Below are 13,021 nucleotides of genomic sequence, written 5' to 3'. Positions count from 1 at the left end.
AGATCACGGTGACAGCAGTTAAGTCACTTCCAGACCTTACACATGACAGTATTCTGAAACGTTCTGGGGCCTTATTAAAATTACTGTTACGGAGTTATAGTAGGAGTGATTAAGGTTCTCAGTGTCAGTATGATTCTCGTTATAGTTTTTGAAGTATTCTGCAACAAAAATGCGCATAAGAACCTGAGTAGTTATTTAAGTGGCCTTTCAAATGGTCCTGACGAGAGTTCAAAACGTTTAAAAATAAAGGGTCATAATGCTATATTCGTGTGCATCCTTACGCGGAGGAGCGAAAAGACAAAATACAAAGTCTCGCATAATTTTTGCTGTTGCCTTGGACATATCAAAAGCTTTTGCTAGAGTCTGGCACAAAGCTTTGATTTCCACACTACCCTCCTACGACTTCTATCCTTCTCTCTGTAATTTCATCTCAAGTTTCTTTTCTGACCGTTCTATTGCTGTTGTAGTAGACGTCACTGTTCTTCTCCTAAATCTATTAACAGTGGTGTTCCTCAGGGTTCTGTCCTGTCATCCATTCTCTTCTTATTATTCATCAATGACCTTCTAAACCAAACTTCTTGTCCTATCCACTCTTACGCTGATGATACCACCTTGCACTTTTCTACGTCTTTTCATAGACGTCCAACCCATCAGGAAGTAAACAGTTCACGCAGGGAAGCCACCGAATCCCTGACTTCTGATCTTTCTAAAATTTCTGATTGGGGCAGAGCAAACTTGGTATTGTTCAATGCCTCAAAAATTCAATTCCTCCATCTATCAACTCGACACAACCTTCCAAACAACTATCCCCTCTTCTTCAATGACAGTCAACTGTCCCCCTCTTCTACACTGAACACCCTCGGTCCGTCCTTTACTTATAATCTGAACTGGAAACTTTACATCTCATCTTTAGCAAAAATAGCTTCTATTAAGTTAGGTGTTCTGAAACGTCTCCGCCAGTTTTTCTCATCCCCCACCTGCTAACTCTGTACAGGGGCCTTATCCGTCCATGTATGGAGTATGCTTTACATGGCCGGGGGGGGGGGTGTTCCATTCATACCGCTCTTCTAGACAGGGTGGAATCAAAAGCTTTTCGTCTCATCATCTCCTCTCCTCTAACTGACTGTCTTCAGCCTTTCTCTCATCGCCGCAATGTTACATCTCTAGCTACCGCTATTTTCATGCTAACTGCTCTTCTGATTTTGCTAACTGCATGCCTCCCCTCATCCCGCGCCCTCGCTGCACAAGACTTTCTTCTTTGTCTCATCCCTATTCTGTCCACCTCTATAATGCAAGAGTTAACCAGTATTCTCAATCATTCATCCATTTCACTGGTAAACTCTGGAACTCCCTGCCTGCTTCTGTATTTCTACCTTCATATGACGAATTCCTTCAAGAGGGAGGTTTCAAGACACTTATCCTTCAATTTTTGACTACCACTTTGGACACTTTTCTGGGACTGGCATCTCAGTGGGCTTTTATTTATTGGATTTTTGTTGCCCTTGGCCAGAGTCCCTCCTACATAAAAAAAGAAAAAAACACTCCACAACGATGACCCAAATATCAATATAACAAGAACCACACATTGCAAAACAAAAAAAAAAAAACACGGAAGAGAAACTCACGCACATAATCAAATTTAAACGGAGGAGAAACTCTGGCATGTAGTCATGTTTAAGTAATCGAACCGCGTTATTAGAGAGAGAAAAAAAAAATAAATAAATATGTAAACGAGAGGGAGATCATATTGGTAAACTATTCTTTCCCCTCAGGTGGCTCTGTGATAGGGGAAGACAGCCTGCCTTCACACTCCAGGGCGGCTTGTAAGAATGTTGTCCCCGCACTCCCTCTGTGTCTCGTGTCTGTGTCTGTGTCTCCCTCTGTGTCTCTAATAAAAGTAAGAGGGTGAGAGGACCGGGAATTCTTGCATCTGTATTTCTATTTTTACGGCTACCTACTTTAAACGGGATCTTAGCGTAGTAGATAGATAGATAGATAGATAGATAGATAGATAGATAGATAGATAGATAGATAGATAGATAAAGAGAGAGAGAGAGATGGATAGATAAATAGATAGATAGATATGTAGATAGGTAGGTAGACATAAATAAATAAAGATATGTACACTGATAAATGGTTGGATAGATAGATATGTAGTTAATTAGTTAGATAGATAGGTCGATAGATAGATAGACAGATAGATAGATAGATAGATAGATAAATAGAGAGAGATGGATTGATACATAAATAGATAGATGGTAGAAATACAGTAGAATATTTAACGATAGAAAATGCAGCATGCTACATAAAAGAAAAAAAAAAAAAAAAGCAGCAGTCCTAGAAGAGGAAACGAACGAACGAATGCATCTGCACGAAAAGTAAAGGGACAAGACAAGTTAGAGAAGAAAAAAAAAAAAAAGAACCAGAAAAATACCAACCTTTCAAACTAATTATCGACAGTTGTGAAAACGTAATGAAGTGATGAGAGAGAGAGAGAGAGAGAGAGAGAGAGAGAGAGAGAGAGAGAGAGAGAGAGAGAGAGAGAGAGAGAGAGAGAGAGAGAGAGAGAGAGAGAGAGAGAGAGAGAGAGAAAATCACTTCATCAGATCGTTCGGTACACTTAATGCACTCGACTTTTAATAACCCAGCAGTGACAGAAGATGCTTACAATAATGACTTAACATTTTGATAGGCGAACAGGTAATGGCTGATTGAGAGAGAGAGAGAGAGAGAGAGAGAGAGAGAGAGAGAGATTGATTGATTGAGAGAGAGAGAGAGAGAGAGAGAGAGAGAGAGAGAGAGAGAGAGAGAGAGAGAGAGAGAGAGAGAGAGAGAATGCTTTGAATGCTCTCGTAATGCAATGAACGAAAGAAGCACCAACAAAGCACTTAACAAAGCCTCAGATTCAATTACAAAGATACTCCCTGCACGCCGTTACCTGAGAGAAAAGCTGTTTATCGCTCTTAACAGTGGTAAGACCAAACATCATTGGATTATTTAAAAACGTTACCACCTTGCAGAATGACCGTCAGAGCGAATAGATAAGGTTAAGTTTTTTTTTTTTTTCCTTGTCACGTTTAGTCTCTCCTCGTTAAACTATCACGTCTGGGAAGTGGCGCCATCTATACCATGATTATAACAGCCTGTAGTCGCTTCGAGTCACGCAGGATCCTTACTAACAGCAATCTAGCTCATAACTCTCATAATTATTGGAATTTAGTAGGACGAAACGTGTGTAATTTCATGCAAATCCTCCCTAATAATGTAAACTTGTATCTGATTAAGTTTGATCTCTCATTACCTTTCATAGCTTTCGTCGTGCATTGTGAAGAAAATTTTCGAACGTTAGTGACTGGGAAGCCAGTGTGGTGATGAACCTCGCTTCATTAGCATAAGCTGAATATATTGCTAATGAATTGAACATGTAGGAAAGCGTGGCCGACTCTGCCCGTCCTGGAGAGAGAGAGAGAGAGAGAGAGAGAGAGAGAGAGAGAGAGAGAGAGAGAGAGAGAGAGAGAGAGAGAGAGAGAGAGAGAGAGAGAGAGAGAGAGAGAGAGAGAGAGAGAGAGAGAGAGAGAGAGAGAGAGAGAGAGAGAGAGAATTAAGACGAGACGCAAAACACAGGAGGAAAAAATAAATAAACAGAAGAAAAAAAAAAAGGAAAGACAGCAAAAACTTGAAAAAAAAAAGAAGTCCCACGCGAATAACAATGGAAAGCAACTAAGAGACGCCGCTCGTGGGTGGGTGTTGCATCTACCGCATCCTCATTCTCTCTCTCTCTCTCTCTCTCTCTCTCTCTCTCTCTCTCTCTCTCTCTCTCTCTCTCTCTCTCTCTCTCTCTCGGCGGCTGGGTCTTTGCCGCAACACAGTCCAGGCCTACGATCAATGTGCAGCCTCGGCAACACACATCCAAGACCAGGAGAGAGAGAGAGAGAGAGAGAGAGAGAGAGAGAGAGAGAGAGAGAGAGAGAGAGAGAGAGAGAGAGAGAGAGAGAGAGAGAGAGAGAGAGAGAGAGAATAAGAAAAGACAGGCGGCCCGTGTCGTTCCCGCTTCCTGTCCGTCATGATAACCTGCTTCCCAACACACGCCCCATAATTACCATTTGAGAGAGAGAGAGAGAGAGAGAGAGAGAGAGAGAGAGAGAGAGAGAGAGAGAGAGAGAGAGAGAGATTCCGTATAGAGGTTAGACAAGTAAAGTCGAGTGAGCCACCAGTCATATTAATCACGTACAGACGCCACTAGTCACTGGGGGATGAGGCGGGACTGCAGGGAAGGCTGGCCAGGAGAGAGAGAGAGGAGGAAAGTATGCGGCAGGAGGAATGATGAGTAATGTATGGTGGAGGGAACAAGATGCATGGAGACATACAGGAAAAAAAAAGGATGAGAGAGAGAGAGAGAGAGAGAGAGAGAGAGAGAGAGAGAGAGAGAGAGAGAGAGAGAGAGAGAGAGAGAGAGAGAGAGAGAGAGAGAGAGAGAGAGAGAGAGAGAGAGGAGGATGGAGGTGGAGAAATGATGGAGGTGGAATGTTGTAAGAGAGGAAAGGGAGGAGATAAGAGGATAATTATGGAAGGAGAGGAGGAGAAAGAAGGATTATGGAGGAAATTATTTACCTTTGAAAATTGCCCCCTTAGATTTACTGCCCTGTGATCCCCGCTGGCTTGCTCAACCCCTACGCGCTGTACGTATCCCTGTCAATACCCTCTCACACGAAGCAATGGTAAAAGTATACTTACGGACAAACACCATCGGAAACAGCAGCAAGGTATATAACACCAGGTGAAGTTTACAATTATACATTTTAAAGCTTCTTAGTGGCACGCACACACACACACACATACACACACACACACACACACACACACATACAAAGACTGGAGGCGAAGCATAAAGACCAACTTAACTACCTTCTAAGTCAAGCTACAGCCGAGGGAACTAAGTATAATAAGCCGCTGTGGTAAGACTAACCTAGGCCAAAATCGTTAACAATATGCTACGTTGAGACAGGCACTATAAGTCGCTAGGTTGAAAGTTTTCGTTATGAGCACCACGTCATCATCCACCACAGGCTCCTGGCACAGGCACCGGAGGACGTTATGAGGGTGTGAAGATTCAGATTCTTATCCTCGGGGAAATTATGAAATGTAGGTCAGCGAATGTAGTACGCAAGCTGTCATGCATTCTGTGTTCATGTGTGTGTGTGTGTGTGTGTGTGTGTGTGTGTGTGTGTGTGTACCTGTATCTTGCCTTTGTTTCGGCCTTCTCCTTTCGTCTGTCAGACTACTGCTATCTAACTATTTTCAGTCACCAGAATGAATTTCACCACAGCCAAGAAACACATGAAACACACACACACACACACACACACACACACACACACACACACACACACACACACACACACACACACATACGAGTACACTAAGCAGACCTACACAAATTTCAAAAAGTCCCCGGAAAAAAAAAAAAAAACATTCAAGTTAATGCTTTCTAAGAAGTGAATTGTTAGCAGAGTACACACAACATTAAGGCAGGAGCAGCAGCAGCAGCAACAGCAGCAAGCGGCTTCCTGGAAGATGAGCGATCGCACTCTCCTGTCGATGACCCACCGCCGGGAACAGAGGAGGTGAGGGGCTGGATGGGCGTGGAGGTGAAGGAAGTGGGTGTGAGGAAGAGAGGGAGGGAGGGAGGAGCGCCATACCACGCGCCACAGGTAAACACGGTCGGTCTCTACACCTGTCCTGCCTCCTTCACCTCACTCCCCCCCAAGGGTTGCATGAGGATCGCACCAGCAGCACGTTTTCATTCCCGACACTTCCAGCACTGTTCTCAAAGCTTGGCAAGTCTTCATTACCTCAACACAAAGTTTATACACACGTTATTTATAATTTCCACAAACACCACGCTAGGCTTAATCCCAGCCACTATTTACGTTTTGATAAAGCTCCCGCCCGCGTCACAACAACACAAGCATCCTCGCCGAAGTTACAGGCGGCGCTGCAATGACACGGCGGGTGACAGAGGAAGGCGGCGGCGACAAGCCACACCCTACCTCTTAACCGATGCGCTGCTTACTGGTTCGCGGCTCGGTCTCGGCTACGGTACCGGCCCCTGGCACCAGCGCGCGTAAGGCTGCCAGAGGGGTGAGCGTCGCAAAGAAAACAGTGCCAGTGCCACTAACGATACGCGCTGCCCTACGAACGCGACGAGGGTAAGAGAGCGTAAGATAGATACTGCTGGTGATGCGAGAGAAGATGTAAGGAAGGTGGGGAAGGTGAGGCACGATGCGAGACGAATGATGCACCAGAGAAGAAATCAACTCTACTTAACGTATGGTGATCTACTCTACAAGGCAGTGTGTAGGCACTCTAGATATATCATCTAAGAGAGTTGATGAGAAGAGGAAGGGAGAAGGAACACGACAAGCTCTTCACAACCTACAAAGGAATTTTCGTGACGGACACTGCGTTCATCGTCACTGTCACCTGTGTTATCATTATAATTTTCGCGGAGATGTTCAAGGAGTGTTCAGATATGTAATAACGGACACACATATGAAAAGTCAGAGCGAGTAATGAAATACATGAGGAATAACACAGCACAAGTAAGTGATATGAATACCCATAGACCGCTGCTTCCCAACCACGGAATAAATGGCAGAGACGACTAAGAACACCTAACTTCATAGAAGCTGTTTTAGCTAGAGATGAGATGTGAAGTTTCCGGTTTAGATTATAAATAAAGGATAAACCGAAGATGTTCAGTGTAGATGAGGGGGGACAGTTGAGTGTCATTGAAGAAGAGGGGATAGTTATCTGGAAGGTTGTGTCGAGTTAATAGATGGAGGAACTGAGTTTTTGAGTTTTTAAGGCATTGAACAATACTAAGTTTGCTCTGCCACACTCAGAAATTTCAGAGAGATCAGAAGTCAGGCGTTCTGTGGCTTCCCTGCTTGAAATGTTTACTTCCTGAAGGGTTGGACGTCTACGAAAAGACGTGGAAAAATACAGGGTGGTATCATTAGCGTAGAAGTGGAATGGACAAGAAGTTTGGTTTAGAGGATCATTGATGAATAATAGAAAGAAAGTGGATGACAGGACAGAACCCTGAGGAACACCACTGTTAATAGATTTAGGAGAACAGTGACCGTCTACCACAGCAGCAATAGAACGGTCAGAAAGGAAACTTGAGATGGAGTTACAGAGAGAAGGATAGAAGCCGTAGGAGGGTAGTTTGGAAATTAAAGCTTTGTGCCAGACTCTATCAAAAGCTTCTTGATATGTCTAAGGCAGCAACAAAACTTTCACCAAAATCTCTAAAAGAGGATGATCAAGACTCAGTAAGGAAAACCAGATCACCAGTAGCGCGGTCTTGACGGAACCTATACTGGAGATCAGACAGAAGGTTGTGAATTGATAGATGTTTAAGAATCTTCCTGTTGTAGATTCAAAAACCTTAGAATGGCAGGAAATTAAAAAAGCAAGACAGTAGTTTAAAGGATTAGAAAGGTCACCCTTTTTAGGAATAGGTTGAATGTAGGTAAACTTCCAGCAAGAAGGAAAGGTAGATGTTGATAGACAGAGTTAAAATAGTTTGACTAGACAAAGTGCAAGCACGGAAGCACAGTTTCGGAGAACATCAAAAGTTAAAGATTAGTTCACCAGGATGGTCAATGAAGAAGAAAGGCAAAGCTGGTGGTGAACATTGAAGTCTCGAAAAATGGAGATCTCCACAAAAGGGAAGAGTCAAAATGTGCTTCACTTTGAAAGTTAAGTAGTCAAAGAATTTCTTATAGTCAGAGGAGTTAGATGAGAGGTATACAGCACAGATATATTTAGTTTGAGTGATTCTGTAGTTGTAGCCAGATGGTGGAAAACTCGGAAGATTCAAGAGCGTGGGCACGAGAGCTGGTTAAGTCATTGCGCACATAGACGCAATATCCAGCTTTGGATGCTGGGGAGGAATTGGCAACACAAATAATACTAACTCACAAAAAAAATGGGGTGATCCATCCTGACAATGCACCCCACTCAGACTGTTCTAGTTACATATACAGCAATTTTTTTCATCTACCACAATATTTAACCCACTTAGTGCAAATCTAAGTGCTTCTCGGGTTTGCAGCTGTGATACAAACAATGAGCTTAACTTCTATAGAAAAATAATTAAATAAATAAATAAATAACATTAAAAACAAAGGAGAGTTTTAGTCAACAACACATCTACATGCCCGCAAAGGACTCAAAAAGTTTAATTGCTAACACACTTGGCTTAAAACAAGACATTCTACGTTCGAATTTCTAATTGGATGGAGACAATTTTGGCTTGTGTCTGCCGTAACCAGTGTTCACTGTCCATCTGGCAAAGATGGACAGTGAACACTGAAGAGGAGGCAGTAGACACCTGCCGAAACGATAATTACTCCCAGTGAGGTCTAAAGCACTGTTCAGGGGGTGCTGTGAACTTATCATTAAACCCAGCTGTGACCTCACTGAACGTTTCCCTTTGTGCCTCACAACACAAGGGGGCAGTCACAGCCTGCCCTCTAAAGTCAACTCTCTTCCTCCACACAAAACTACAAGCACCTAATAACACACACACCCTTCACCCAAAAATTTTAAAATCATCATAGCGACTCCTACACCAGCCTCGGAGTCCCCATCTGGGGAGGGGACCATAAATGTCCCCAGGTCGGACTGCCTTTCTGTCGACGACCCTAAGTGTCTTGACACCCCCCTCAACTTTTTCTTCATTAACTTCTGCAACATTCGCAGTCTAAAATCTAATTTTCAATCTGTAGAACACCACCTCTCCTCTTCTAAACCTCATCTTCTTTTCCTCACTGAAACTCAGGTGTCTGAGGCAACTGACAGTAGCCCCTTTTCTGTTCCCTCCTACTTTCTCTATCCTCATTTTCGATCCAAAGCTGGATGCTGCGTTTATGTGCGCAACGACTTAACCTGCTCTCGTGCCCACGCTCTTGAATCTTCCGAGTTTTCCACCACCTGGCTACAACTACAGAGTCACTCTCATACTAAATTTATCTGTGCTGTATACCTCTCACCTAACTCATCTGACTATAAGAAATTCTTTGACTACTTAACTTCCAAAGTGGAGCACATTCTGACCTTCTTCCCTTTTGCAGAGATCTCCATTCTTGGAGACTTCAATGTTCACCACCAGCTTTGGCTTTCCTCTCCCTTCACTGACCATCCTGGTGAACTAGCCTACAACTTTGCTATCCTCCATGACCTAGAGCAATTGGTGCAACACCCTACTCGTATTCCTGACCGTCTTGGAGATACGCCCAACATTCTTGACCTTTTCCTGACCTCTAATCCTTCTGTTTATGCTGTCACCCTTTCTTCTCCGTTGGGCTCCTCCGATCACAATCTCATATCTTTATCTTGTCCTATCACTCCAATCCCTCCTCAGGATCCCCATATGCGAAGGTGCCTCTGGCGTTTTGCCTCTGTTAGTTGGGGGGACCTGAGGAGGTATTTTGCTGATTTTCCTTGGAATGACTACTGCTTCCGTGTCAGAGACCCGTCTTTGTGTGCTGAGCGCATAACAGAGGTGATAGTGTCTGGCATGGAGGCGTACATTCCTCACTCTTTTTCTCGTCCTAAACCTTCTAAACCTTGGTTTAACACAGCTTGTTCTCGTGCTATACATGATAGAGAGGTGGCCCACAAAAGGTACTTAAGCCTTCCATCACCAGAATCTCATGCACTTTATATTTCTGCCCGGAACCATGCCAAGTCTGTTCTCCAACTAGCCAAAAACTCCTTCATTAACAGAAAATGTCAAAACCTTTTAAGATCTAACTCCCCTCGTGATTTCTGGCATCTAGCCAAAAATATCTCCAATAACTTTGCTTCTTCTTCTTTCCCTCCTCTACTTCAACCAGATGGCACCACTGCTATCACATCTATTTCTAAAGCTGAACTCTTTGCTTAAACCTTTGCTAAAAACGCTACCTTGGATGATTCTGGGCTTGTTCCTCCCTCTCCTCCACCCTCTGACTAGTTCATGCCACCTATTAAAGTTCTTCGCAATGATGTTTTCCATGCCCTCGCTGGCCTAAACCCTCGGAAGGCTTATGGACCTGATGGGGTCCCTCCTATTGTTCTCCGAAACTGTGCCTCTGTGCTTGCACCTTGCTTAGTCAAACTCTTTCAGCTCTGTCTGTCAACATCTACCTTTCCTTCTTGCTGGAAGTTTGCCTACATTCAACCTGTTCCTAAAAAGGGTGACCGCTCTAATCCCTCAAACTACCGTCCTATTGCTTTAATTTCCTGCTTATCTAAAGTTTTTGAATCTATCCTCAACAGGAAGATTCTTAAACATCTATCACTTCACAACCTTCTATCTGATCGCCAGTATGGGTTCCGTCAAGACCGCTCTACTGGTGATCTTCTGGCTTTCCTTACTGAGTCTCGGTCATCCTCTTTTAGAGATTTTGGTGAAACTTTTGCTGTTGCCTTGGACATATCAAAAGCCTTTGATAGAGTCTGGCACAAAGCTTTGATTTCCAAACTACCCTCCTACGGTTTCTATCCTTCTCTCTGTAACTTCATCTCAAGTTTCCTTTCTGACCGTTCTATTGCTGCTGTGGTAGACGGTCACTGTTCTTCTCCTAAATCTATTAACAGTGGTGTTCCTCAGGGTTCTGTCCTGTCACCCACTCTCTTATTATTCATTAATGATCTTCTAAACCAAACTTCTTGTCCTATCCACTCCTACGCTGATGATACCACCCTGCACTTTTCCACGTCCTTTCATAGACGTCCAACCCTTCAGGAGGTAAACATATCACGCAGGGAAGCCACAGAACGCCTGACTTCTGATCTTTCTAAAATTTCTGATTGGGGCAGAGCAAACTTGGTATTGTTCAATGCCTCAAAAACTCAATTCCTCCATCTATCAACTCGACACAACCTTCCAGACAACAATCCCCTCTTTTTCAATGACACTCAACTGTCCCCCTCTTCTACACTGAACATCTGTGGTCTGTCCTTTACTTATAATCTGAACTGGAAACTTCACATCTCATCTCTAGCTAAAACAGCTTCTATGAAGTTAGGTGTTCTGAGACGTCTCCGCCAGTTTTTCTCACCCCCCCAGCTGCCTTATCCATCCATGTATGGAGTATGCTTCACATGTCTGGGGGGGGTTCCACTCATACTGCTCTTCTAGACAGGGTGGAATCAAAAGCTTTTCATCTCATCAACTCCTCTCCTCTAATTGACTGTCTTCAGCCTCTCTCTCACCGCCGCAATGTTGCATATCTAGCTGTCTTCTACCGCTATTTTCATGCTAACTGCTCTTCTGATCTTGCTAACTGCATGCCTCCCCTCCTTCCGCGGCCTCGCTGCACAAGACTTTCTTCTTTCTCTCACCCCTATTCTGTCCACCTCTCTAACGCAAGAGTTAACCAGTATTCTCAATCATTCATCCCTTTCTCTGGTAAACTCTGGAACTCCCTGCCTGCTTCTGTATTTCCACCTTCCTATGACTTGAATTCCTTCAAGAGGGAGGTTTCAAGACACTTATCCACCAATTTTTGACCACTGCTTTGACCCTTTTATGGGACTGGCATTTCAGTGGGCATTTTTTTTATTAGATTTTTGTTGCCCTTGGCCAGTGTCCTTCCTACATAAAAAAAAAAAAAAAAGAATAGGTACCACTTATGGTAGATTCGAGCTGAGGAGCTATGATTTTGTAAACAGGCAAACTCAACAGCAAACTCCAGCAAGGTGCGCCAAGCCAGCATAAAGAAATAATATCCAGCTCAGTCAACTACTCACAATTAGACAATGACTTGTCCTGCAAAGCACTTACACCAACGTGATGGGAAATTTTCGCTTTGTTTTGTTCTACAATTATTATCTATTACAACTTCATACTATCTAGCAAATAAAACGAACACTTACCAAACTGAAGAGATGAAGGAGGCAGGCACTTCAGTGATAGGCTGAATTTTCCCCATGACGTCAGCTTCCTATAATAAGCAGAAATTTCAATACATATAAGCATTTTTTCCAGACTTTCTTCATCCAAGCTTAACTATGTTCATCACTAATGAACCCCTACATTATGTTTCTACCATAAAAATAAGTTCCACATTGTATACAACTTCAAAGTCTCCACATCACGATAGCCATATTATACCTGCCACTAAATTCCAATCCACTCTAGCACCAACTCTGCCCTTTACCATTGATGTCTGCATGATACACTTAAGAAAAGTACTACACAAATTATTTAGCAGGACTCATTAAAAAAAAAGTATATATATATATATATATATATATATATATATATATATATATATATATATATATATATATATATATATATATATATATATATATTTTTTTTTTTTTTTTTTTTTTTTTTTATGTAGGAAGGATACTGGCCAAGGGCAACAAAAATCTAATAAAAAAAATGCCCACTGAAATGCCAGTCCCATAAAAGGGTCAAAGCAGTGATCAAAAATTAGTGGATAAGTGTCTTGAAACCTCCCTCTTGAAGGAATTCAAGTCATAGGAAGGTGGAAATACAGAAGCAGGAAGGGAGTTCCAGAGTTTACCAGAGAAAGGGATGAATGATTGAGAATACTGGTTAACTCTTGCGTTAGAGAGGTGGACAGAATAGGGGTGAGAGAAAGAAGAAAGTCTTGTGCAGCGAGGCCGCGGAAGGAGGGGAGGCATGCAGTTAGCAAGATCAGAAGAGCAGTTAGCATGAAAATAGCGGTAGAAGACAGCTAGATATGCAACACTGCGGCGGTGAGAGAGAGGCTGAAGACAGTCAGTTAGAGGAGAGGAGTTGATGAGACGAAAAGCTTTTGATTCCACCCTGTCTAGAAGAGCAGTATGAGTGGAACACCCCCAGACATGTGAAGCATACTCCACACATGGACGGATAAGGCCCTTGTACAGAGTTAGCAGCTGGGGGGGGTGAGAAAAACTGGCGGAGACGTCTCAGAACACCTAACTTCATAGAAGCTGTTTTAGCTAG

General features: G+C 43.1%; 1 protein-coding gene across 1 annotated transcript in view; it reads right to left on the bottom strand.

The window, feature by feature from the left end:
- Window positions 1–11,949, bottom strand: part of LOC135101608 (uncharacterized) — a 285,511-nt gene extending 273,562 nt beyond the window's left edge. The window contains exon 1 of the mRNA XM_064005798.1: window positions 11,935–11,949. The gene's annotated coding sequence lies outside the window, so the exon portion shown is untranslated. The remainder of the gene's footprint in view (window positions 1–11,934) is intronic.
- Between the last annotated feature and the right edge of the window lie 1,072 nt (window positions 11,950–13,021).

The sequence above is a fragment of the Scylla paramamosain genome, chromosome 6 (assembly GCF_035594125.1).
Source record: "Scylla paramamosain isolate STU-SP2022 chromosome 6, ASM3559412v1, whole genome shotgun sequence".
Taxonomy (NCBI): domain Eukaryota; kingdom Metazoa; phylum Arthropoda; class Malacostraca; order Decapoda; family Portunidae; genus Scylla; species Scylla paramamosain.
This window is presented reverse-complemented; position numbering and strand designations above follow the sequence as displayed.